This window comes from Eptatretus burgeri, chromosome 11, assembly GCF_056783735.1.
Source record: "Eptatretus burgeri isolate ZD-2024b chromosome 11, Ebu_testis_v1, whole genome shotgun sequence".
Lineage (NCBI taxonomy): Eukaryota > Metazoa > Chordata > Myxini > Myxiniformes > Myxinidae > Eptatretus > Eptatretus burgeri.
Genome location: NC_140971.1, coordinates 69,338,820 through 69,364,641, shown reverse-complemented (window position 1 = coordinate 69,364,641; position 25,822 = coordinate 69,338,820). Strand labels below are relative to the sequence as shown.

Sequence of the window (25,822 nt, the reverse complement as noted above, 5' to 3'; positions counted from 1 at the left end):
TGACACTCACACGCGGTATCTCACTCACACCCGGTGTGCTGGGAAGCACGCACCCCGGCACACTAGTGACCACACCACTCACACACGGGGGCGCACTCACAGCTTTCACCACACACACCGGGACAACCACGCTGGGGATTCGCTTCACCTCTAGGGCTCCCGGGGCCTCCATACCCCCCAAGCTCTGTGTGCACCCGTTCGCAGCAGTCGCCCCCTCTACCTCGCTTGACACGACCGAACCCACCTGGTCGTGATCAGCTTCAAGGGAGAATAGCGTCTCCCTCCATTCCCGAAGGAGGCTATCCAGCTGCTCGCACCGGGTGACAAAACAGTCCGCCAGCTCACCCTCATGATCCTCCACTACCTCAATGTGTGTGCTCGTCCCCAACCCCATCCTTATCGTGCAGTCTCTCCTCTATTTTTTCTCTTTCCTTCTGGCTCCTTTTTCCTTCCCATCTTAGTCCTTCTTCCTCTCTGAGCCCCATCAGCTGTTCCTTCTCCCTCCGGAGCTCCTCAATCTCCGCTGACTCCAATCTTGCTCTCCGTTTTAGTTGTTCAATTTCAAACTTACATTGTTCTTGTTTTCTACCCCACAGTTTCTCCTTCTCTTCATTCTCCAATCTCATCGTTTCTTTCAATTGGCTCATTTCCTTCCTTTGTTTCATTCGCTGCTCTCTCATTACTCTTCCTTGTTTCCTCTCCTGTCCTTCCTTCTCCAGTTTCGTGGTTTTCTTCATTTGGTTAATTTCCCTTTTGTGTTTCATTCTCTGTTCTTTGTCTATCTCCTCACACTCCAGCCTTGCCTTTTCTTCCAATTGGTCAACCTCGGCTTCATGTTCTTTTTGTTTTCTATCCCATTGTTCCTCTCGTTCTTCCCTCTCCAATCTCGTTGTGTCCTTCAATCGCCTGATTTCTCCTTTCTGCTTCAGTTGTTCTTCCCTCACCATCCTCAACTCGTTTTGTAATTCCATCTCTTTGTTTTGGTGTTTCTGTAACTCAGAAGCTATTTTCCATTTTTCCTCACTCTCTTCATCCCTTTCCTTGCACATCTTATCCCTTTTCCTGCTCATCTCATCATACTCCAACCTTGCTTCTTCTTTCAATTGTTTCTGATATTCCTGTTCACTTTTTACCTTCTCTTCCAAGCTTTTTCTGTCCCGATTGCCTCTTCCTACCTCACCCTTCAGTTGCTCCAATTCCAACTTGTATTTCCGTCTTTCCTCCTCTGGTTTTTTTTCCATTCTTCCTCCAATTGTTTCCGAAGCCCGTCAATGTCCGACTGCCTCGCCTGCCATGCCCATGTGGTTTGAAACGGTTGTGGGGAGCGCTCGCCTCGTGTCGTGCCGTTCGTTGCGCCATTAATAGCGGCCTGCTCACGCCTTGTGCCACCATTTTGCGATTCCGTTTGCCAGCAAAGTTCGTGCACAGAATATGGGGTTGAGCTCCCCTATGGATTAAAATTACAAGTACTGTCCCGGGCCATGGATTCTACATTACTACACATATTCATTTCTACCCACGGCACCCGCTCACCTCGAAACTCCATCTTATTTCTCGGAAGAAATTAATTTGGCTTGCTCGTAATTTGGGGGGGAACGGGGTTGCTTCGCACACCCCTGGTCCGATCGCCGTAAATTTAGTTGGAGACCGAGGTGGATTTGAATCGCACACTCCTGTACACCAGTGTTATGAATTTTGGTCCGCCCGGCGTGCGATCGGCCACGTAACTCAAATCGCGACCGCATCGCCCACCGGAACGGACAATTCAGTCGTGACCCTCCTTGGAACTACCGCCAGGAGCCAGTCACGGGTGGGTCTTTCGACCACACCACAATCGTGCCAATCGGCCACCCGCGCAGGATAGGGTTGTTCGCCAAACTCGACCTACCTAAATACCTGCGCGGGTAGTTAACCAGGCGATCATACCTCGCCGCTGGCCGCCAAGGACACGAACCGCTAAAGCGGTCCGTTCCGTGCTTCAGTGATAACCGAGCAGTGTTATCACCGGCCCCGACGGACGTGATTATTTACCGGGTGCTTACACCCCTCTACCAATTCCTTCCGTGATGCAAGATGGAACTTTCAAACAAGGGAAAGAACGCAACACGACGGGGAACAGTTCGACAAGCACATTTATTGCACACTCAGACAAGCACATATTTTACAGCCAAACAGTAATTCAGGCACGTATGTACAGTGAAGCAAGCAAATGAAGCGCTACAACCGAATAAAGTCTTTATTCCACACGCACACTTAGACAATTCTACTTATAAGACGGCGCCACCACAAGCATTTACACAAAAGCAAAGGAAAAAGCCACCCTCAAAGGCAAGGGTGGCAGACAGGTTCGTGGACCAAATGTGCGTGGAACCTGGATGAGCGGCCAGGTCCACGAGACTGAAGGGTCTCACCCGCGCCCTCGTGGCGCGATGGTGGGAAAGCCGCGATGTCAGCTTAGCTGCACCTGGCTTCGTGCCCCTGGCGTGGCCGGCGAGCCCTCTCCGGCGCTCCCCGTCGGCTTCGAGCTCCGTCTCCCGACTCTCCAGACTGCCGACACCGACACACTGCACTGCCGACTCTGCACTCGACTTGACTGCCCCGCCGACACTGCTTGACTTCCACTCCACCGACTCCAGACTTGACTGCCACTTGACTGCCCCGTCTCCCGACTCTCCAGACTGCCACTTGACTGCTGCTGCTGCCACTTCTCCACCGCCACTCCTACTGCCACGAGCTGTGCCGTGCTCACGCTTATATAGGCCGGGTGAGGGGCGTATATGCAAATTTCTGGATCACAGCGGGTTCGGAGGCGGGGCCACACCACCCGATGCTCAGCCATTGGATGGAAGAAAAGTGGGCGTGAATCATTCCTGATCCGCTTTTCGAGCGAAAGGAACCCATTCACAACCCATGGCACGACGTTCGGTAGAAAGGCGGAGGTGGTGGGAGTTTGCTGCAGTGCTTTGAGTAGGGTGTTGGTGGTGGCGATTTGGTTGGTGGCGGGCGTCGTTTGAGAATGGCGGTGAAGCGATGTTTGCGGGGTGGAGTTGTGGAGTTAAAGAGGTGAAGGTGGTGGTGTTTGAGTTGTAGTTGTTTGGGAATGATGTTGGTGGTGGCAATTTGGTTGTTGGAGGATGATTGGTCCAAAATAATGTGAGAGAAAAGAAAAACGGCTAACTCAAAGGATCACAGCCCGGTGAACACGGAAATCCCCTTTAAACAACGGTGGGGAAATCTAACTACACAGATACTTATAGTCATAACTGATCTCAGGACCCTTTATGGTGTATTGCGAATTTCCACAGCCGTAACAATATGTTGACATCAACTTGCAATGGAAAAGTAAATATATACCAGAAGGGCACTCGGGAGAGCACATACCTCCACCACATAATGCCTGATCCATGAGAACATATCGGGCCCAATAAATTTTTGAAATATCATGCTGTACAGGACCATATCGTTTTTGGCCCTATCTCTCAATGGTGAAGAATCAATTTTAAAATTAAATTATTCTCGTATCCAGATCCGGATCTTCACCAAAATCGAATCAATTCGTCCTTGTGACACAACCAACGTGTCCGCCAAGTTTCATCTGAATCCGTCCATAATTTGAGATATCGTGCACACAGACAGACAAATAGACAAACAAGAAAAAGACGTCGTGCAGAGCACGATACTTGCACCATCCACCCAACCCCTCTCTAAAGGTTGCCATGGATACATCAAATTGCCAATTTCATAAAGATTAAAATTGACGATCTTCATCAAAGCTCAGGTCAATTGGATGAAAATGGATTATTTTTCAGATTGAAACAGATGATCCCGCACTCTCTTCAATCCCACTCTTCCCTCCAGGTCTTCAAAACAGCTGTTCACCACCATCTCTTATCTTCCCCCCCTTCTACCCCCGCTAATCCACCCCAAACTCACCTCCTTCAAATTCCCTGCTTTCCTTCCTGAAAGTTCCTGTAGTGTCCATTTTGTTTCCCCTGTGTACACAGCCTCATCCCTCTCCCTTCCACAGATCTCCTCATGTCTCTGTTTCCCACTGTCTTTGCCTTCCCTCTTCCACCCCTCTTGTCTTCTGCTCTCCTCTTGTTATACATTATGTGTCTTGGCTCTCATAGGAGCCTCGACAGTGTATACAAAAATAAATAAATCAGAATTAAAAAAACTATCAGGAATTCACTTTCGCTGGACCCCATAAAGTTACCACGTTTCAGAAGGCCCCTGAAGAAATACACCAGTACCTCTCCAAGTTACCATGGTAATAATCCAGTGTGGCCAGGCACGGATCCATGATTTTAGGTTGTGAGGGGGAAATTTACATTGCACTGAAAAATATACAGTAATTTCTCCGAGCGGAGAGAGAGGAGCATTTTTTGTGGTTGTTTCCTTCTGTCATAGATTATAAAGACGATTTGTAATATAGACAATAACGCTCTTACACATTTGAAAAGAAGTTCTCAAAACTCAATCATTATTTTAATTATTGTCTCATCATAAAAATCCAATGGAATAAATAGCAGATATTACATATAATGAAATAAATGACATCATGATCAAAACAAATCAATACCGCTGACATATTGAACAAGGTCTGACATATTGAACAAGGTCTCACATAGAAGTGGCATTCGATCAGAATTATGGTTTTGCCATCAGCTGAACATTTGTGTTCATCATTCTCGACGTGTTCATCATTCTCGACGATGTGAATCACTCATATAAACAAAGCTCCTTCTCCAACACACTCGATTCCTATTGTACACCTTGGAGAATTTCCCACGGTCAAACAAGCATGTTCTTGAGTCTTGAAAACACTGAGTGTCAAATTCAAACACAATGATTGGGACTCTGGATTACCTGATATTTGGTATACCATTCCACTTCTTGGTTCATTAATGGTGAGGAGAGAAGAAACATCTACGATGACAAATGAGTCCGGTAATTCGTTAATCATCAAGTGTCCACCATGGGAACAAACTGAATGGTACAAATCAGTTCCACATTGAATGCTGCGGACAACATCACCTGTGGTGTCAAGAATATCGGGTGATCCCACATTTCAAGATCACATCTTCGGTTATATACACCTTCATACAGATGAAAAAAACCGATAGCTTTTGATGGGAGGGGAGGGGTTTAGGGGGGTGCGCACAGGTGCCCCCCCGACCCCCCCCCCCCGAGCACTACAGACGAGCATCCTTTAAAATTGTAGACAGCCCTTCAGCAGCGAGATGAGCTACTGAACACAGCATCAACTACTGGGTTGGCAGTACATCAGTGTTTGGAAACAACAGTTAACTGCTGAAGGGATAAAAATCGTATTGGTGTGTATCTTCCAATTGAAAGTGTTCCGGCAGAATTTCCACCCCAAACTGTTTTCGATGCTTGGGGAGCACTGACTGCGATATCACCTGATATGTGGCCTCTTTACCCCCAGGTGGAGAAACTCTCCAGGTGACTGCCATGCTACTTCCTGCCAAGCAGAGCGCCCATTCCAATTTCTCCATCGGGTGGAAACCTGCTTCTGAAACGCTACGAAGCAACTGCAGTTAAATTCAGAGGCAATATATGTCACTTACATCAAGACCGGATAGATGACGTAAAGGTCCAGAGGACAACACAAGGATTCATCAACAGGACAGAAACTTGCCACAATGCATTTGGTTTTTTTTAAATGGAGGAAACACTGTGTATTAGATTTACATTGTATTTCATGTGTATCTTGTCTGTCACAGCAGGAACAACTAGAAGGGCACTTGGTGGAGCACATCACATCCCTCCACCATGCAATGCCTGATCCAAGAGAGCATATCAGGCGCAAGAAATATATCGGTTTTAGCCCGATCTCTCAATTAAATTTAAAATTCAAATTTTAAATTAACATTAAAAAAAATATATTCCATTTTAATTAAAAAAATAAAAATAAAAATAAATCTCGTATCCCGATCCTGATTCGGATCTTCACCAAAATCAAATCAATTCATCCTTGTCACACACCCAACCTCCCCATCAAGTTTCATCCAGATCTGTCCACAACGTGTTGAGATGTTTTGCACACAAACAAACAGAAAAACAAAGAAGACGACGTTGTGCCGAGAAGATACTTGCAAAATGCATAAAACAAGTTTGACATGAAAAATAATTGGTGGTTGAATTGAATGACCAAATATGCAAATCATCTTCAACTTTCAAGTCAATCAGATGAAAATTGAGGATTTTAGAAATTCGGACGATGTTGACCTTTTGGCAGATGTGGACCTAGAAAATAATTAGGTTTTGAATCCAGTGACTTGAATTATAAATCCTCTTCAAATTACAAGTCAATTGCATGAAAATTGAGGATTTTAGAAACCTCACCTTCGTCGCTGATCTTGGGCTTGTGTTGACCTTTTGACCTCAAAAACCAGTGGGCTTCTTCGTTATGATAAACTCGACCGTGTGATGAAGTTTCGTGAAGATCGGTTTAAAATTGTGATCTGTCGGTGACAAACAGACGGAATAACAAAATGACTGATCAATATACTTGAAAAATCTTCGATTTTACAACCGACAAACAAACGGACAGAAAGGGGTCTAATAATAATAATATTATTACAGAAGTTCGTGTCTAAGACAGGGTCTTGTGACACACAGGAGTCTAATAATAATAGGCAGGTAAACTTCGTGTAAATTATTGGATGAATCAGCCCAGGAATCCTGGGAATGTTTGGAGTCCGTCCCTCTGTGTTTATGGATCCATTCGTTGAATATGGTCCCCCCCTCCCTCCCCATAATACCTCGTCCCCCCTCCCTCCCCATAATACCTGGTCCCCCCTCCCTCCCCATAATACCTGGTCCCCCCTCCCTCCCCATAATACCTGGTCCCCCCTCGCTCCCCATAATACCTCGTCCCCCCTCCCTCCCCATAATACCTGGTCCCCCCTCCCTCCCCATAATACCTCGTCCCCCCTCCCTCCCCATAATACCTGGTTCCCCCTCCCTCCCCATAATACCTCGTCCCCCCTCCCTCCCCATAATACCTCGTCCCCCTCCCTCCCTATAATACCTGGTCGCCCCTCGCTCCCCATAATACCTCGTCCCCCCTCCCTCCCCATAATACCTGGTCCCCCTCCCTCCCCATAATACCTCGTCCCCCCTCCCTCCCCATAATACCTGGTTCCCCCTCCCTCCCCATAATACCTCGTCCCCCTCCCTTCCCATAATACCTCGTCCCCCCTCCCTCCACATAATACCTGGTCCCCCCTCCCTCCCCATAATACCTGGTCCCCCCTCCCTCCCCATAATATCTGGTCCCCCTCCCTCCCCATAATACCTCGTCCCCTCCCTTCCCATAATACCTCGTCCCCCCTCCCTCCCCATAATACCTGGTCCCCCTCCCTCCCCATAATACCTGGTCCCCCTCCCTCCCCATAATACCTGGTCCCCCTCCCTCCCCATAATACCTCGTCCCCCTCGCTCCCAATAATACCTTGTCTCCTCCCCCCATAATACCTCGTCCCCCCTCCCTCCCCATAATACCTCGTCCCCCCTCCCTCTACATAATACCTCGTCCCCCTCCCTCCCCATAATACCTCGTCCCCCTCCCTCCACATAATACCTGGTCCCCCCTCCCTCCCCATAATACCTGGTCCCCCCTCCCTCCCCATAATATCTGGTCCCCCCTCCCTCCCCATAATACCTCGTCCCCTCCCTTCCCATAACACCTCGTCCCCCTCCCTCCCCATAATACCTGGTCCCCCCTCCCTCCCCATAATACCTGGTCCCCCCTCCCTCCCCATAATACCTCGTCCCCCTCCCTCCCCATAATACCTCGTCCCCCTCGCTCCCAATAATACCTTGTCTCCTCCCCCATAATACCTCGTCCCCCTCCCTCCCCATAATACCTCGTCCCCCTCCCTCCCCATAATACCTCGTCCCCCCTCCCTCCCCATAATACCTCGTCCCCCCTCGCTCCCAATAATACCTCGTCCCCCTCCCTCCACATAATACCTGGTCCCCCTCCCTCCCCATAATACCTGGTCCCCCTCCCTCCCCATAATATCTGGTCCCCCTCCCTCCCCATAATACCTCGTCCCCTCCCTTCCCATAACACCTCGTCCCCCCTCCCTCCCCATAATACCTGGTCCCCCCTCCCTCCCCATAATACCTGGTCCCCCCTCCCTCCCCATAATACCTCGTCCCCCCTCCCTCCCCATAATACCTCGTCCCCCTCGCTCCCAATAATACCTTGTCTCCTCCCCCCATAATACCTCGTCCCCCCTCCCTCCCCATAATACCTCGTCCCCCTCCCTCTACATAATACCTCGTCCCCCCTGCCTCCCCATAATACCTCGTCCCCCCTCCCTCTACATAATACCTCGTCCCCCCTCCCTCCCCATAATACCTTGTCCCCCCCCTCCCTCTACATAATACCTCGTCCTCCCCTCCCCTCATTAAACAAAGAAATCGCAGCGTTTCTCATCGATCACGATCTTATACAATCCAAAACAATAAAGATTAACATAATAAATCCAGAGTTAAACAGCTTTGTAATGTAAAGTATTATAATAAATTACCTTTTATACATCCTGATCCAACCGAGCACCGACGAACAGCTCCGTGAATTATCAAACATAAACCCTATTTGGAAGCCATTATCTTCAACTCCAGAACGAACAAGACCGACAGAACTCTCACACGGGGAGTTGTGTCACACAGCGTGTTCTCACACGGGGAGTTGTGTCACACAGCGCGGCTCGAACACGGTGAGTTGTGTCACACAGCGTGTTCTCACACGGGGAGTTGTGTCACACAGCGTGTTCTCACACGGGGAGTTGTGTCACACAGCGCGGCTCGAACACGGTGACGTGGTATCAAACTGGGCATAGTCTCACACGGCGCGAAGTCTCAAACGGGACGGACTCTCACACAGCGTGTTCGAACAAGTCATTACGAGGAAATGTGGTCGAACAACTCTTGTTTATTCTCGTTTTCAGACCCACGAGGTTCCACCAACCCCCCCCCCCCGGTCCCCATGTCACGGTTACAACCAACAACGAACAATATAATGATGATGATGATAACATAATATATATTTCATACTGTCCCCCCCCCCCCCATTTCAGTAATTAATTTTCGGATCCATTTAAAGAGTCGAGGTTACGTGTGGTTTACTTGGTAAAGTGTATTTAACCAGTTCACTTGTCCAGAGAATACATTGAGGGATGTAACCGGTAATCTTAAATGTGTTGGGGATTTTAAACCAGGTTACTTCAATAACCAATGGATTATATCGAGTGTGGATGTGAGATCGCTGATGAATTTAATAAACTTCCCCCATGAGGAGGGAAACGTCGTGTAAATCATTGGATGATGTGGATGAATCAGACCGGGAATCCTGGGAATGTTTGGAGTTCATCCCTCTGTGTTTATGGATCCATTGGTTGAATATTTTGTTGATCAACTTGAAAGAAAACTCCTCCAAACCCAAACCAAGATGTCTGACACTGCAGAGGAAATAATATGGATTTTTTCAGATCTGTTCCGTGTTTCAGCTATAGGGTACAATTCACCACTTGGGACATAAAACCAATAAACCATCTTATATAATGTACATAATCACGTGGGTGATAAAACCAATAAACCCATCTTATATAATGTACATAATCACGTGGGTGATAAAACCAATAAACCATCTTATATAATGTACATAATCACGTGGGTGATAAAACCAATAAACCATCTTATATAATGTACATAATCACGTGGGTGATAAAACCAATAAACCATCTTATATAATGTACATAATCACGTGGATGATAAAACCAATAAACCATCTTATATAATGTACATGTCCACGTGGGTGATAAAACCAATGAACCATCTTATATAATGTACATAATCACGTGGGTGATAAAACCAATAAAACCATCTTATATAATGTACATAATCACGTGGGTGATAAAACCAATAAACCATCTTATATAATGTACATAATCACGTGGGTGATAAAACCAATAAACCCATCTTATATAATGTACATAATCACGTGGGTGATAAAACCAATAAAACCATCTTATATAATGTACATAATCACGTGGGTGATAAAACCAATAAACCCATCTTATATAATGTACATAATCACGTGGGTGATAAAACCAATAAACCCATCTTATATAATGTACATAATCACGTGGATGATAAAACCAATAAACCATCTTATATAATGTACATGTCCACGTGGGTGATAAAACCAATGAACCATCTTATATAATGTACATAATCACGTGGGTGATAAAACCAATAAAACCATCTTATATAATGTACATAATCACGTGGGTGATAAAACCAATAAACCCATCTTATATAATGTACATAATCACGTGGGTGATAAAACCAATAAACCCATCTTATATAATGTACATAATCACGTGGATGATAAAACCAATAAACCATCTTATATAATGTACATAATCACGTGGGTGATAAAACCAATAAACCATCTTATATAATGTACATAATCACGTGGATGATAAAACCAATAAACCATCTTATATAATGTACATGTCCACGTGGGTGATAAAACCAATGAACCATCTTATATAATGTACATAATCACGTGGGTGATAAAACCAATAAACCCATCTTATATAATGTACATGTCCACGTGGGTGATAAAACCAATGAACCATCTTATATAATGTACATAATCACGTGGGTGATAAAACCAATAAACCCATCTTATATAATGTACATAATCACGTGGGTGATAAAACCAATAAACCCATCTTATATAATGTACATAATCACGTGGGTGATAAAACCAATAAACCCATCTTATATAATGTACATAATCACGTGGGTGATAAAACCAATAAACCCATCTTATATAATGTACATAATCACGTGGGTGATAAAACCAATAAACCCATCTTATATAATGTACATAATCACGTGGATGATAAAACCAATAAACCATCTTATATAATGTACATAATCACGTGGGTGATAAAACCAATAAACCATCTTATATAATGTACATAATCACGTGGATGATAAAACCAATAAACCATCTTATATAATGTACATGTCCACGTGGGTGATAAAACCAATGAACCATCTTATATAATGTACATAATCACGTGGGTGATAAAACCAATAAACCCATCTTATATAATGTACATGTCCACGTGGGTGATAAAACCAATGAACCATCTTATATAATGTACATAATCACGTGGGTGATAAAACCAATAAACCATCTTATATAATGTACATAATCACGTGGGTGATAAAACCAATAAACCCATCTTATATAATGTACATAATCACGTGGGTGATAAAACCAATAAACCCATCTTATATAATGTACATAATCACGTGGGTGATAAAACCAATAAACCCATCTTATATAATGTACATAATCACGTGGATGATAAAACCAATAAACCCATCTTATATAATGTACATAATCACGTGGGTGATAAAACCAATAAACCATCTTATATAATGTACATATCCACGTGGGTGATAAAACCAATAAACCATCTTATATAATGTACATATCCACGTGGGTGACAAAACCAATAAACCCATCTTATATAATGTACATATCCACGTGGGTGACAAAAACAATAAACCCATCTTATATAATGTACATAATCACGTGGGTGATAAAACCAATAAACCCATCTTATATAATGTACATAATCACGTGGATGATAAAACCAATGAACCATCTTATATAATGTACATATCCACGTGGGTGATAAAACCAATAAACCATCTTATATAATGTACATTATCACGTGGGTGATAAAACCAATAAACCCATCTTATATAATGTACATAATCACGTGGATGATAAAACCAATGAACCATCTTATATAATGTACATATCCACGTGGGTGATAAAACCAATAAACCATCTTATATAATGTACATATCCACGTGGATGATAAAACCAATAAACCATCTTATATAATGTACATTATCACGTGGGTGATAAAACCAATAAGCCATCTTATATAATGTACATAATCACGTGGATGATAAAACCAATAAACCATCTTATATAATGTACATATCCACGTGGGTGATAAAACCAATAAACCATCTTATATAATGTACATAATCACGTGGATGATAAAACCAATAAGCCATCTTATATAATGTACATAATCACGTGGGTGATAAAACCAATGAACCATCTTATATAATGTACATATCCACGTGGGTGATAAAACCAATAAACCATCTTATATAATGTACATATCCACGTGGGTGATAAAACCAATAAACCATCTTATATAATGTACATAATCACGTGGGTGATAAAACCAATGAACCCATCTTATATAATGTAGATATCCACATCGGTTTTCTGCAGCGTTGTTTGCCCCTACAGGCTGGAGCACAATGACCAAACTTGTGGAACTTGGAACATGTAAAGGTGCTGGAATATATTCCCAAACAGTGAAGACTTGATACCCAAGGAAAAACTTTGGGGGAAGGACTGGGTTGCCAAAAGACAAAACCATTGAAGTGGTGCTGTTGTGGTGCCAGGTTCCGGTGGTGATAACAACCGCGAGACAGAGCAGTTGGGCCATCTCCCACTGAACACCCGGAATTGAAGGTCGTAACCCTTGGATAACTCCAAAGGTCACGAGTCCATTTGCAGACCGTGGACACCAATATTTTTATGGCGTGGGGTAGGGTTAATTGTCCAATTCCAATATACCTAAGTACCCACGTCGTCTAACTACTGGGGAAACCACACCCTCGGCCGACTCTGTCCGAACCGAGTCGCATTTACCGACTCGGGTCCGGCGTGACCGAGCAGGAATTACTAGAGCCGCACCGGTCCAAATGACAACTTACGGAACAAACGGCCTCACTGATTCTCAAGCCCGAACCATGCTGGGTCAATGATAGAAACGACGGGCAATGAACTGGAACATTCAACAGATATTTATTTACAATAATAAGACACAGTGCAGACTTATTCCGAATAAAATGCAATGTACAATGAGCAATCAACACTTATACAATTTCTACTTATCAGACTGGCCGCAGACAGACACACACACCCAAAAAGAAATGGGGCCGGCCGGCTTTATTTAGACCTTCAGCCCGGGAGGACAGATGAACTGGAGGGTCAGAGTTCTGCTGGTACCTGGCCGCATTCGCACGACTTGCCGACCTGACCTTGTGGAGCTCGGGTTTCTTGTGGGAGGGCTTGGGAAGATCGGACGCTCCAACCACCACGGTGGGACTCGAACCCACACGGACAACCTCGCGCCAAGCACCAAGGAACCAAGACGAAGCGGCAGATGCCAGCCAGCACCAAGACGGAAGATGGCCATCAGACCAGACCAGACGAGACGACCCGGACGGATCGCATCGACAATTATTCAACCCCTCCTGCGAGGTGGGAGGATCCGTCCTGAGGTAACTCTCCCTCACATTGGACGGGGGGGCGTGTCGGTGGCCCGCCCCCCCCCGAAGAAGCTCTGCAGTTGTTTCTGGCATTCTGGCTTCCCATTGGCTGGAGCGCCTCGGCTTTGCTCGCTCTTCGTCCATTGCCTGGAGGAAACACTCCCTGCCCTTCTTCGGAGCGGAGCCTCGATCTGAGGCGATGGAGGATCCGCCCTCGCCTTCAGACAAAAACACGTGGACAATGGAGTCAGTGCACGGTTTGGTTGGGTGGTGGAACGAAGTAGGATGTTGTTGTTGGGGAATATAAAAAAAACTAACAGCGCACACATGAAATTCCCGTTAGACACAGGGGATGGATTCGAACCATACACATATACTTAACGAAATAACTAAACTTTGGGACTGCTGACTGTCTGTGTGTAAGAGGCTTCCAAATCCGTAACAGTATTGACTTTGACCTCATCCCTGACTGTGGTGAGACGGCGGGTGTCGACCACTCCTACCTCAGCTAAATGGCTCTTGATGTCATCAATTTCAATGGAGGGAGCAATCCCTTAAATGACTCCTCGACTCTCCCTTAGATACCAAGGAACCCGACACACGACCCGGACCCCGCCAAAATACGAGGCATTCATCACCGTCTCCCATCGAGCGACTGATTTACACTCAATGAAAAGGTCGCCGGATCTGAGGTTTTTGGTCCTGGACACATCTCCGAATTCCTTGTTAATCAGTGTAGCCATTTTAATTGGGATGTCAAGGCTTAAGGGTGTAAAGCCATCAGAAGCCAAAAAGTATAAGTAATATTTTGGAATGGTACTCATCGGGGATGGAGAAGGCCTTAACCACTCGGGGAGGTTCTGACCCTTCGGTACTCTCCCGCCGTGGTCTACCCCTCTTCCCAGTTCGATTAACCGACCAAGATGAACCCTCGTCATCATCACTAGAAATGTTGATCATCCTTAATCACCTCCTCCCAGCACCCCGGAAGATTAATTTTGCTAACCGAGCTGAGAATCAATCGTAATACAAACTTAACAGGATACAGAATACAGGAAAAAGCCGACGCACCCTTGACACTCAAAACCGTCCTGAAATGGCGTCCGCCCGAACTCCCCCAGGGGCAGAGCCCTCCTCCTCCCTTCCAGCTGAACAATCCTCATGACGTCAACTTAAAAAGGAACGAGAAAACATGAATCCCTCCAATGGGACCAGACTCTGTGCAGAGCGTTGGTGCTGCCAAACCAGTCTCCTTGACTGTTGTTACAATCCTGGACAGGTTACCCACTCCAACACAGGACAGGTTACCCACTCCAACACAGGACAGGTTACCACTCCAACACAGGACAGGTTACCACTCCAACACAGGACAGGTTACCACTCCAACACAGGACAGGTTACCACTCCAACACAGGACAGGTTACCACTCCAACACAGGACAGGTTACCACTCCAACACAGGACAGGTTACCACTCCAACACAGGACAAGTTACCACTCCAACACAGGACAGGTTACCACTCCAACACAGGACAGGTTACCACTCCAACACAGGACAGGTTACCACTCCAACACAGGACAGGTTACCACTCCAACACAGGACAGGTTACCACTCCAACACAGGATACCAACAAGCTTGCACTCACTTTGCCAACCTCAGAAGGATGACAGGGAGAGTCAACCCCACTTGTTTTTTCTGTTTGTCAATCACATACAGGTCACAATTTTAAACTTATCATCATGAAACTTTACTAAGTTGTTGATCTAGTCTCAACTGAGAATCTTATTGATTTTGTGGTCAAAGGTCATCTTGTGGTTAGATTTCTAAAATCGTCATTTTTCATATGATTAACTTGATAATTAAATAGCATTTGCATTGTCCATCACTGAATTGGGAATCCATCTATATTTGAGTCAAAAAGGTCAAAGGTCAACTCAAGGTCAAACTTCTAAAATCATAAATTTTCATCTGATTAACCTGAGCTTTGATTGAGATTGTCAATTTTAATATTAATGAAATGGACAATTTGATGTTTCCATGGCAACGTTTTTGGGGGGTGGTGGTGGATTTTGCAAGTATAACTGGCCTAGGTGCTAAGGCCTAGGTCACATTTGCTCTACGGCGAGGATACGGCGGCCGTATGCCCTCTGAATTGACAGAAACGTGCGCGGCCGCAGAGAAACTGAGGTGGCCTCAGGGAGGCCCTACGCCGTTTGGCTATATTTTACAGGCCGTAAGGTCGCTGTGGAATTATAATGCAGAGTTATAACTTTTTTTCATTTCTATGTTCGCCGAAGCAATTCGACAAGCCAAGCTATGACGTAGATGTGTTCCACGTCGACCGTACGTAGGGCGTACGGTGGGCTTGCGTTATTCGTGCGGCTGCCGTAAGCTCTTCTCAATGAAAAATGAATTTTCCCAACCCCCCAAAAATTACGGCGGCCGCACTATTTCCACGGTCGCCGTACGGTGGCCTTGCGGTCTGTGTGACTACCTGCGGGCAACGCAGGGTCGACGCAAGGTTCCCCTAAGCCCGCCGTGCACCTACGTACGGCCTCCGTGGCAGTCTGCGTCGACCGTGCGTCCACCGTGCGCTACCGCGAGAGATCTGAGTATAGGTGTTTGCCTATACCATGGTGCCCCCAGAATCCAAATTTAATTCGTTTTAGGAGGCTGTTCGGATTGCTAAAAGTTCGGATTCCAAAAATATTATCCCAATAAGAAATAATGGAGTGAATTAATCCGTTCCTGGACCCAAAGAAAACCCACTTTCAAGACACTTTAAACTGAAATTCCCCATGTTTAAGGTAAAATAAGATGAGTCAATGACCTTCGGTGGCGGTGTATGGTATGTAAACTGGTACAATCACCACATCCAAAGGTCCACACAGGCTCAAGCTCCGGCTTGAGTTCCGATCGCTCGTGCACTCTGCGAGAGCTCTGCCCCCAGGGCAGCTCATCAAACATGATGCCCGCAGAACCACAATCACTTTCATCAAACGCATCGGGCTGACGTAATCATGGATATTCCAAATTACAACTGGTTTTGCTGTGAAATTCAATCCTTGCCCAACAGTCTGTCACACCACGAGATCGGATTGCTTTTTTGTTATTAATTAAAACACAAGATGATTAAAAAAACAAACATCACAAGTGAAGGTGAAAACACGAGGTAAGGCCAAAGTCACATTTGGCTCGGTGGCCGGAGGGTCTACAAAATGTACGGGCACTAGCAATTATAAAGTGGCTGCAGTATTTCCACGGACACACAATGTAGCAGTCACATATGTTTTTGTTTTTCGGGGAGCTGCACGGCGGATTTATAAATTGTGGAGACCGAAAACGTGGGGGTGCCGTACGGTCTTTGATTTGATGTCGCACGGTGACCTTAGGGCGTCGCTGCGGCGGCCATAGAATTTTGAAGGCAGACGCAAGGCGACCACAGGGGGGCCCTAGGCCGAACGTGCGGCCAGACGGACAGTAAAGAATGGGTTAATTTTTTTTTTTACCAGTTCTTTTGTTTCGGTTTGTCGAATTTCTGCGGCGAACGTAGAAATGAAAAAAAGTTATAACTCCACGTTATAATTCCACGGTGACCTTACGGCCTGTAAAATATAGCCATACGGCGTAGGGCCACCCTGAGGCCACCTCAGTTTCTCTGTGGCCGCCGCACGTTTCTGTCAATCAGAGGGCGTACGGCCGCCGTATCCTCGCCGTAGAGCAAATGTGACTGAGGCCTAAAGTATCGATCGACACACGAGAGATGCTTTCACGAGGACTTCCACCGACGAACTGAATGAACAAAGCGTGAAGATGCGGCTCGAACAGGTGGGGGAGATACGTGAACAAACATGAACGCCACGTTGTGTTCGGTTTTTTAAAATGTATTAGGTTTTTAGGGCAAAATTTTCTCGAAAAAATTGTTCGGATTCCAATTTGTTCAAACAATGGGTCGTTCGGATTATGAGGGACCGAGGTATATTATAGTTTTAGTGTATTCAGTTATATATACTGGTATATTTTTATTTCAGTAAAAAAAAGAACTGGTATATATACCCACTCGTTACTGTCCGTCTGGCCGCACGTTCGCCTTAGGGCCCCCTGCGGTCGCCTTGCGGGCACCTTGCGTCTGCCTTGAAAATTCTATGGCCGCCGCAGCGACGCCCTAAGGTCACCGTGCGACATCAAACCAAAGACCGTACGGCACCCCCACGTTTTCGGTCTCCACGATTTCTAAATATGCCGTGCGGCTCTCCGTCGGCCTAAACACGACCCGTGGCAAATGTGACCTCGGCCTAAACACGACGTAAAACGACAAATATGAATTCGGTGTTTTTTCATGATCAAAAACATGATTCTAAAGTTTACCTTGGACCTCACCTACCTGAGATTCGTGCTGCATGTCATGTCCGGTAAGGGCTGTGTTCCATAGGCAAGCAGCTTGTAGGGCACTCCCCAAGTGGCTTCATTGATTTTGAGCACTCAAACAAACAGTCCAACGAAAGAGAGGGCTCGACACAGTTTAACAAAATTGTGGCCGCAAATGTAAGCGGTGCTCATGTGTTATTCCACCAAATGCTGTCCTGGTCGTCGTTTTCAGGTTGGTTATTTTGAATCCAGTACATAGTCGAGGCTCGTGGAAGAGCGAGTACACTGAATGGATCAGGATGTAACACGCAAACCATGCATGCATGTGGTGGACGAGTTGGATACAGAGGACGCATGTGGTGGACGAGTTGGATACAGAGGACGCATGTGGTGGACGAGTTGGACACGAAGGACGCATGTGTTGGACGAGTTCGACACGAAGGACGCTCTTTTTTTTCTCGTGATGTTTGACAAAATAACAAAACATAGGACCACCTGTCCTGATGCTCACCTGGATCAGGAGCAAGTCACTCAAACCCCCCACCGACCTCCTCAGACCCTGAATTTTTTGATGCCGTGAACAAATTTTGGTACATCACGGGTGATGAAAGTTGTGGTCAAGTTTCATCGAAATTGTGCACGTAGTTTTGGAGAAGAGAGCAAATACCTTTTTAGTGGAGTCAACCTCCCCCGTCCCTGTGGACCCTCTTGGTGAGCACAGCTTTTTCTCCAGACACTAAACTTTGGTACATCACGGGTGATGAAGGTTGTGGTCGAATTTCATCAAAATCGTGTGTGCACTTTCAGAAAAGAGACCAAATACCTATTTTGGGGGTCAAAACCCTCCTATAGACACCTTCAATGAGCGCAGATTTTGATGCATTTGATAAACTTTGGTACATCACAGGCGATGAAGGTTGCAGTGAAGTTTCATCAAAATCACATGAGTCGTTTTTCAGGAGAGCAATTACCAAAAAAAAACGTTTGGGGGTGGGGGGGAGGTTCAACCACCCCCCCCCAACAGATTTTGATGCGGTTGATACACACTTCTTTACGCATTCGATATAAATCTTGTGGCCAAGTTTCATGAAAATCGTGTTTGGTTCAAGTGATAATAACTGAAGTGTTTACGGACTGACTCACTGACTGGATCACCTACGGACACTGCTTGATCGCATAAACTCCGCGGAACAATGTTCCAGGTGAGCTAAAAAAGGAGATGACTTCAAAAAAGGAAGTGGGCGGGGACGATGAACTGTTGTTTATTTTTTATTTGGTCTAAAATGGATACAGATGGAAACTCCAATGAGGGAAAATTGGATAATTTTAAGGAGTCGGGATTTGGGTTCACTTAACAAGGGTAGAAAAGATTATGGGTTTCTTCACAGTGCCACTTGATCTTCTTGGGGCAACAACTTCCCAAACAAGTTTCTTATGATAGCAGCAGGTATAAAGAGGAGCCTACAAGGAAGAGGAGAGGTTCCCCAATGACGAAGACAACCCTTAAACTTGATGTTCTTCAAAAATTTTAGGGAAACCTCATGGCTCCTTGGGTTCCAAATTATCAACGGTTTCGAATGGAGAACTTGCTTGAATACTCAGACACGTGGCAAACGCTCCACAAGCTGATTGGTAACTGAACACAAACCCTTCAGGTCTATCAAGGTGTGTGTCAATCCTTGCGAGTGGGATGGAAGCGAAATGTTGAGTTTTTTTTTTTCTTGCCAAAGCAAGACATGTTACTCAATCGGTTTGTTTGTTTTTTTGTTTATATATTTATGTATTTGTCTGTTACAATTGATTTTCAACTTTCAACTTGCTCTCGAAGTCACAGTTCTAAAGCAATGGCTCTCAAACTTGACATGTATACTCGTGAGCGTAATAGCTTTCGACGCCCAAAATTTCGAAGGTCAAGGTCAAAGGTAAAGGTCACCAGAAGGTCAAACATCAAAATCAACGAAACCCTTAGCTTTTGAGTAATTTTTATCGGATGATCTCCAAACCTGGTGGATATGTAGCATATCGATAGGCGCTCAGCTGATTCGTTTTTGGTGGTGATCGGCCTTGACCTTCATGGTTACCGCCTAAGGTCGAAGTTGACCTTCATGAAGGTCATTTTTAAATCTTTGACTAACAATATCGAGTAGTACCTGAAATTGAAGCCCGAGAAGAGTGTTTCTCAGATATATAAAAATTTCGTCGTTATGACGTCTTTGATGACGTCATGACGAAAAAACTGATTTTTCATAAAAAATGAAACTCTGAAATCAAGGTCTTTTGGCAAGATAACCTTTGGCCTAAGGCCAAGGTACGCTTTTCATTTTAATTTATCTTACTTTCCATCCAATCCCACTCCGCTTCCCCAGCATCCCGCCCCCTCTCTCCGCTTTCCAGAAGTCCCACCCCCTCTCCACTGCCCCGTGTCCCGGCCGCTCTCTCCCACTCTTTGTTAACAGCATCTCTTCGCCAATCTATTCTTCAATGGATCTCCAACATCCTACGTTTTCACTACAATTTGAGAGATCTCTCAATCCAAACTGGAACTGATAAACCTGACATTATCTGTGGAACAGAATTTTTCCTCCCACAAGATGTCCCTAATTCCTCATTATCTATCTCTTCCTGGGTATCGACTTTTCAGGTTCAACAGTCATGAAGGCCGTTCTGGTGGTGGAGTTGCAGTTTCTATCAAGAAATCAATTTCCCACTGTGACACCACAGCTGCTCATCACAGCTGGCACTGCTCGTGAGAAGGCCGAAATCATCAATTTTGCATTTGCTCTGAAATAATCTCTACCTGACCCCTCACTCTCAACATCTACACAATGCTCCCCTCTCGTACGTCTTTCCCATTGAAGTTGGATATGTTTCTGGCAAACCTCGACTCATTATGTGACATACCCAGAAGGCATCAGTGTATGTATCCCCAAAACCCGCTCTGCTGCTCTTGGTCATTCTTTCTGCTCTGTTCACTCAATCATTCTTTCTGGGTCAGTTTCCGTCTGCCTGGAAGTTAGCCAACATCAGTGCAATAACGGAACTTTTTTAATGACACCCTTATTAGCTTGCTTCCAATTATCAGCAAGGTCATTGTGGTTGGAATAAAATCCTTCCTTTTCTCCAACTGCCTGATCTCAGATCATCAGTTTGGTTTCTGACCCTGTCATTATACCCTGAACATGCTGCTTTTGCACTCCCAACAATGGATGAAAACTCTCAATCTCAGACATGAGACAATGCTTTCTCTGGACATATCTCGAGCATTTGATACAGTCTGCCACCCTGCCTTGATCTCCAAACTCTCTGCTTCTGGCATCCAAGGCCATCTTCTCTCATGGATCACTGACATCTTACACTTACACAGAGTGTATCTCTCAACAGGATCCTTCCCTGTCAAGGCTGGAGTACCCCAAAGCAGTATCTGGGGACCAGTCGTCTTCCTCGTCTTCGTGATCTTTCATTCCCTGGAAAATCCTACTGATGATTGATCCTTGGCAATATCATTTCTCATCCATTTCTAATCATCTATCTATAATTCCAACAGTGTGTGTGTGTGTGTGTGTGTGTGTGTGTGTGTGTGTGTGTGTGTGTGTGTGTGTGTGTGTGTGTGTGTGTGTGTGTGTGTGTGTGTGTCTGTGACCGCTGTTTCTCAACAACCACTGGTCTGATCTAATTGAAACTTGCCAGTTATATTGCTGGGGACCCGAGTATGTGCCTTTTCAAGGTTTTATATTAATTGGACAAGTGGTTCCCAAGTTATGGCCATTTATTTACCAAACCAATGACAAGACACGTTGGTGCGTAGGCGTGGCCGTTGGGGAAGAGATTCTCAGCCACGTTCCCCATTACGGGTTACAACGTACGGACTTTCGGATAGTGATGACTATGTGTATTTTAATAATTTCTCGATTTCTTATGCGCATTTATAGATAAATTCAATGCCCCAATCCAGTCGTTGTTTACGAGAGCGAAGGAACAGCCTGTGTGGTTGTTTGAAAGTTTTTTTTATTTTTGGTTTGCACGTACGGCCACGCACGTACGGGCCCGCAAGAGCGAAGGAACGGCCTGTGTGTTTGTTTCTGGCACGTGGTTTGAAAGTTTTGTATTTTTTTCACGTTCGGGCACGTACTGGTACAACTAAACAAGGTGTTGCGTCTCTCTTGCTTGAGAAAAGCCTCGACTAGTGCTTCTGTCTCTTCCTGAAGCCGGTTTGTCGATCGCTTCACCACCAGTGAGGTTTCGAACGCCTCTTGTTCTTCTCTCCAATCAGAGGACTTTTCCTCTGTCTCCAATCTGATTGGTTGCATTGCTGGAGTTTGACGGCGATTGTTGGAGTTCAAGGGGGTTATTGGGAGCAACGGCTCCGAAAGCTTGACTCAACCTTCCGTCCTCAAGGAAATCCTTCACAAAGGAACCACAGTGGACCTTTACTAGGGGATTCTTTCCTTCAGGATGAGGGAATTTTATCCAACCGGACCAAGGTCTTACACCCCTTGGAGTACTGAACCACCCTTTTGGTTTCTTCTAATCTCCGAGTTGTATCTCGGAGCCCGCTTGGCTCAATAACACTGAACAACAAATTTCAAAAATTTTTTTTTACTGGAGATGTGTAAAGTGATTAAGACTAATTTGGGTACGCTGATTTCAAAAATCATAACCGTTTTGCTGTATCACGTCAGGATTTTCAGGAACAGAAATATTCCCATTGCCGAGAAGTCAGGATTTCAATGAAATTTACATATGTCTTTAACATGTCTATTTCGTACAATTGTTGTTAACTTGTGTTATATTTCTTTCTTTCAGATAAAGATGAGTAGGCGTTCCTGTACCAATCATCCTGACAACTTCTGTTATGTCTGTGGTCGGTATACCAAAAAAGATCAACAGCGAAGTATATCTACAGCAGTGAAAATGAAGGCCGCCTACTTTCACTACTTCGGGTGTAAAGTGGGGGACCAAGAACAGAGCTGGGCACCACACATCTGCTGCACAAGCTGTCACACAACCTTGACTCAGTGGTTGGTGGGCAAGCGCGCGAGCATGCCATTTGCGGTGCCCATGATATGGCGTGAGCCGCAGAATCATCATGATGATTGTTATTTCTGCTGCACAAGCATCGCCGGCTTCAACAAGAAGAATAAAGGTCACATCAAGTACGCTGACTGCGTCTCTGCTCGTAAACCTGTGCCTCATGATGACGAGAACCCCGTTCCAACACCTCCAGCTGATCAGAACATAGCTGTAAGCAGTGGTGAAGAGGATGGTGATGATGAACCTTTTGAACCCGACACTCAAGAATCACACCTTCTGAACCAGGGAGACTTAAATGATCTTGTAAGAGATCTCTCGCTGTCAAAGGCGAAGGCAGAGCTGCTTGGATCAAGGCTGCAGCAGTGGAATCTACTTGAACCTAACACCAAGATATCCTTGTTCAGAGCACGTCACAGAGACATGGCTGAGTTCTTTGAGATGGAAGACACGATGACATTCTGCAGTGACATCAACGGTCTGTTGAAAGAACTTGGGTGTGATCACGATCCTGCAGACTGGCGCCTCTTCATCGACTCGGGGAAGAACAGCTTGAAGGCTGTTTTGCTCCACAATGGCAACGAGAAACCATCAGTCCCACTGGCTCACGCGTTCGGCATGACAGAGACCTATGAGACTATGCGGCAGCTGCTTGATTCCATCAAGTACAATGACTTCAACTGGCACATCTGCGGAGACTTGAAAGTGGTGGCGCTGTTGTTAGGGCTGCAGTCAGGCTACACGAAATACATGTGCTTCCTTTGTCTCTGGGATAGCAGAGACGACAAGAATCACTGGACGAAGAAAGATTGGGAAGAGCGAAAAGAGCATGTACCTGGTCGACACAACGTGAAGCATGTCGCCTTTGTCGACCCAGCCAAGGTTTTCCTTCCACCACTCCACATAAAGCTCGGCTTGATGAAAAGTTTTGTACGGGCAATGGATCTGAATGGGCGTGGGTTTTTATACCTCAAGGAAAAGTTTGGCAACACCTTGTCGGAGGCCAAGATCAAGGCTGGTGTCTTTGTTGGACCGCAAATCCGACAGATTATGAAGGACGAAACTTTTCCGACAACTCTAAACCCCAGAGCTGGCAGCGTGGAGGAGCTTCAAAGCTGTGACGGACAACTTCTTGGGGAACGAGCGCGCGGACAACTATGAAGAAATAGTGCAGCAGCTGCTGGAGTCCTTCAGGAAACTTGGCTCCAGGATGTCCCTGAAAATCCATTTCCTACACCATCACCTGAACTTCTTCCCTGACAACTTGGGAGCAGTCTCGGACGAGCACGGCGAGCGATTCCACCAAGAGATTTCACTCATGGAGACGCGTTACCAAGGGCGGCACAACCCGAACATGATGGGCGATTTCTGCTGGTTCCTGCATCGTGAAACTGACACAGAGCAGCAAAAACGCAAAGCCAAATGCCTAAAGCATTTTTAATTACATTCTAGTGGAGTTTTTCTGTAATTTCTATAATTTTGAAGCATTCATGATGAAATAAATGAATAAATGAATTTTTGTAAATTTCATTGAAATCCTGACTTCTAGGCAATGGGAATATTTCTGTTCCTGAAAATCCTGACGTGATACAGCAAAACGGTTATGATTTTTGAAATCAGCGTACCCAAATTAGTCTAAATCACTTTACACATCTCCAGTAAAAAATTTTTGTTGTTCAGTGTAATGGGAGCACAAAGTATGTGGGGTTGACCTAACTTTTTGACCTTGACCTAATTTTAAGGTCACGACCCAATTATAGACATTTGAACATTTTTCACCAAAACTCGATGAAGATTTGTCCAATTGGAGCTAAATTGCCCTTTATAGATAGCCGAGACTCTAGGTTTAGAGTAATGCGCATTTAAACTTAATTTATATCGAGTTGAAGGTCAAGGTCAAATGGCGGTCTGACAAAAATAACACTTTTTTTTTTGTCATCACTCTATTTTGCCAATGTGGAATCTCAAAGACCGCTTGGCCTTCCAAGATGTTCTTGCATCATAATCGTGTACCTGCACTGAAGTTGTGCACCTGATATTTGTTTTGTGTCCATGACCTACTTTTTTCGGATGGTGACCTAATTAATAAAAAAACACCTTTTTAATCATAACTTGAGTATTTTTTCTCTAATTTTCATGATGTTGAGTTTTATGGATCATTTGTTCCTCTTTTCTTTTTTCCACCCGTGGAACAAAGTTCCACAAGCCGATTGGTAATGGATTTTTTAGATCCTTGTGGAGGATCTCTGAGTCTTACTGACGTTGTTCTTCATCTTCTTCTTGTGGACTTTTTTGTTTCACAGCCTACAGTTTTCATCGAAACTTCCTGAAACTTGGCATACATATGTAGAAATACCCTGCGCAGACAGTAACCATCTCCGGTTTTGAAAATTCCTCCTCGAAAAAAAGTTATGACGTCAAAATATCTCCGCCAATGGAAATAGCCTAAAAATTATCTCCGAAACTGGGCAAGCTTTTTGAAATCTGTTTGCGGGAATCGAACAGGGCATTAGCAGAGATAAATTACCGCACATATGATAAATCACAATGACGTCATATTCGTTTTTATGACGTCATCATTAAGAGGACGAGGATCTTAGCTCATTTGAGCTTGTTTTTTACCTTTCTCGGATTTTACTTCCCTATCCATCTTGTCCACCCCATGTATCCTCTCTTGCCCCCCATTCCTCCCCACACCCATTGTTTGTCCGAGTCTCCCACTATTCGTTAAACATTCCATTGGGTAACATTTCGTTGTTCGTTCAACCCTCCCATTGGTGTTTTCTACCTCTCTCTCTCTCTACTATTCCTTTTGTCCTGTGCATCCTGATCCGTTGTGTTCGAGCTTCTCCATGAGCCTTGACTCTGTATACAGAAAGAAAAATCGACTTCAGCTGCAACATGCAGTGCGTTGTGTTGATATTGTATATTACTATGGTGTGAACCACATAACACTTGGAGGGCAGGATGTGTGTGTGTCTCTCTCTCAGTGGTGAACA

The 25,822-nt window shown here is 45.1% G+C and overlaps 1 protein-coding gene across 3 annotated transcripts in view; it reads right to left on the bottom strand.

The window, feature by feature from the left end:
* The window catches only part of LOC147017312 (tumor necrosis factor receptor superfamily member 6-like), a 62,556-nt gene extending 53,680 nt beyond the window's left edge, over positions 1-8,876 (bottom strand). Inside the window, exons 1-2 of one of the 3 annotated variants that reach the window (XM_085846833.1) lie at positions 8,568-8,876; positions 6,370-6,488 (exon numbers count right to left, since the gene is read on the bottom strand). The gene's annotated coding sequence lies outside the window, so the exon portion shown is untranslated. Of the gene's footprint in view, positions 1-4,869; positions 4,920-6,369; positions 6,489-8,567 lie in introns of those variants that run through there. The other 2 variants (XM_085846831.1, XM_085846832.1) reach the window with 2 other exon arrangements.
* Positions 8,877-25,822: the final 16,946 nt, after the last annotated feature.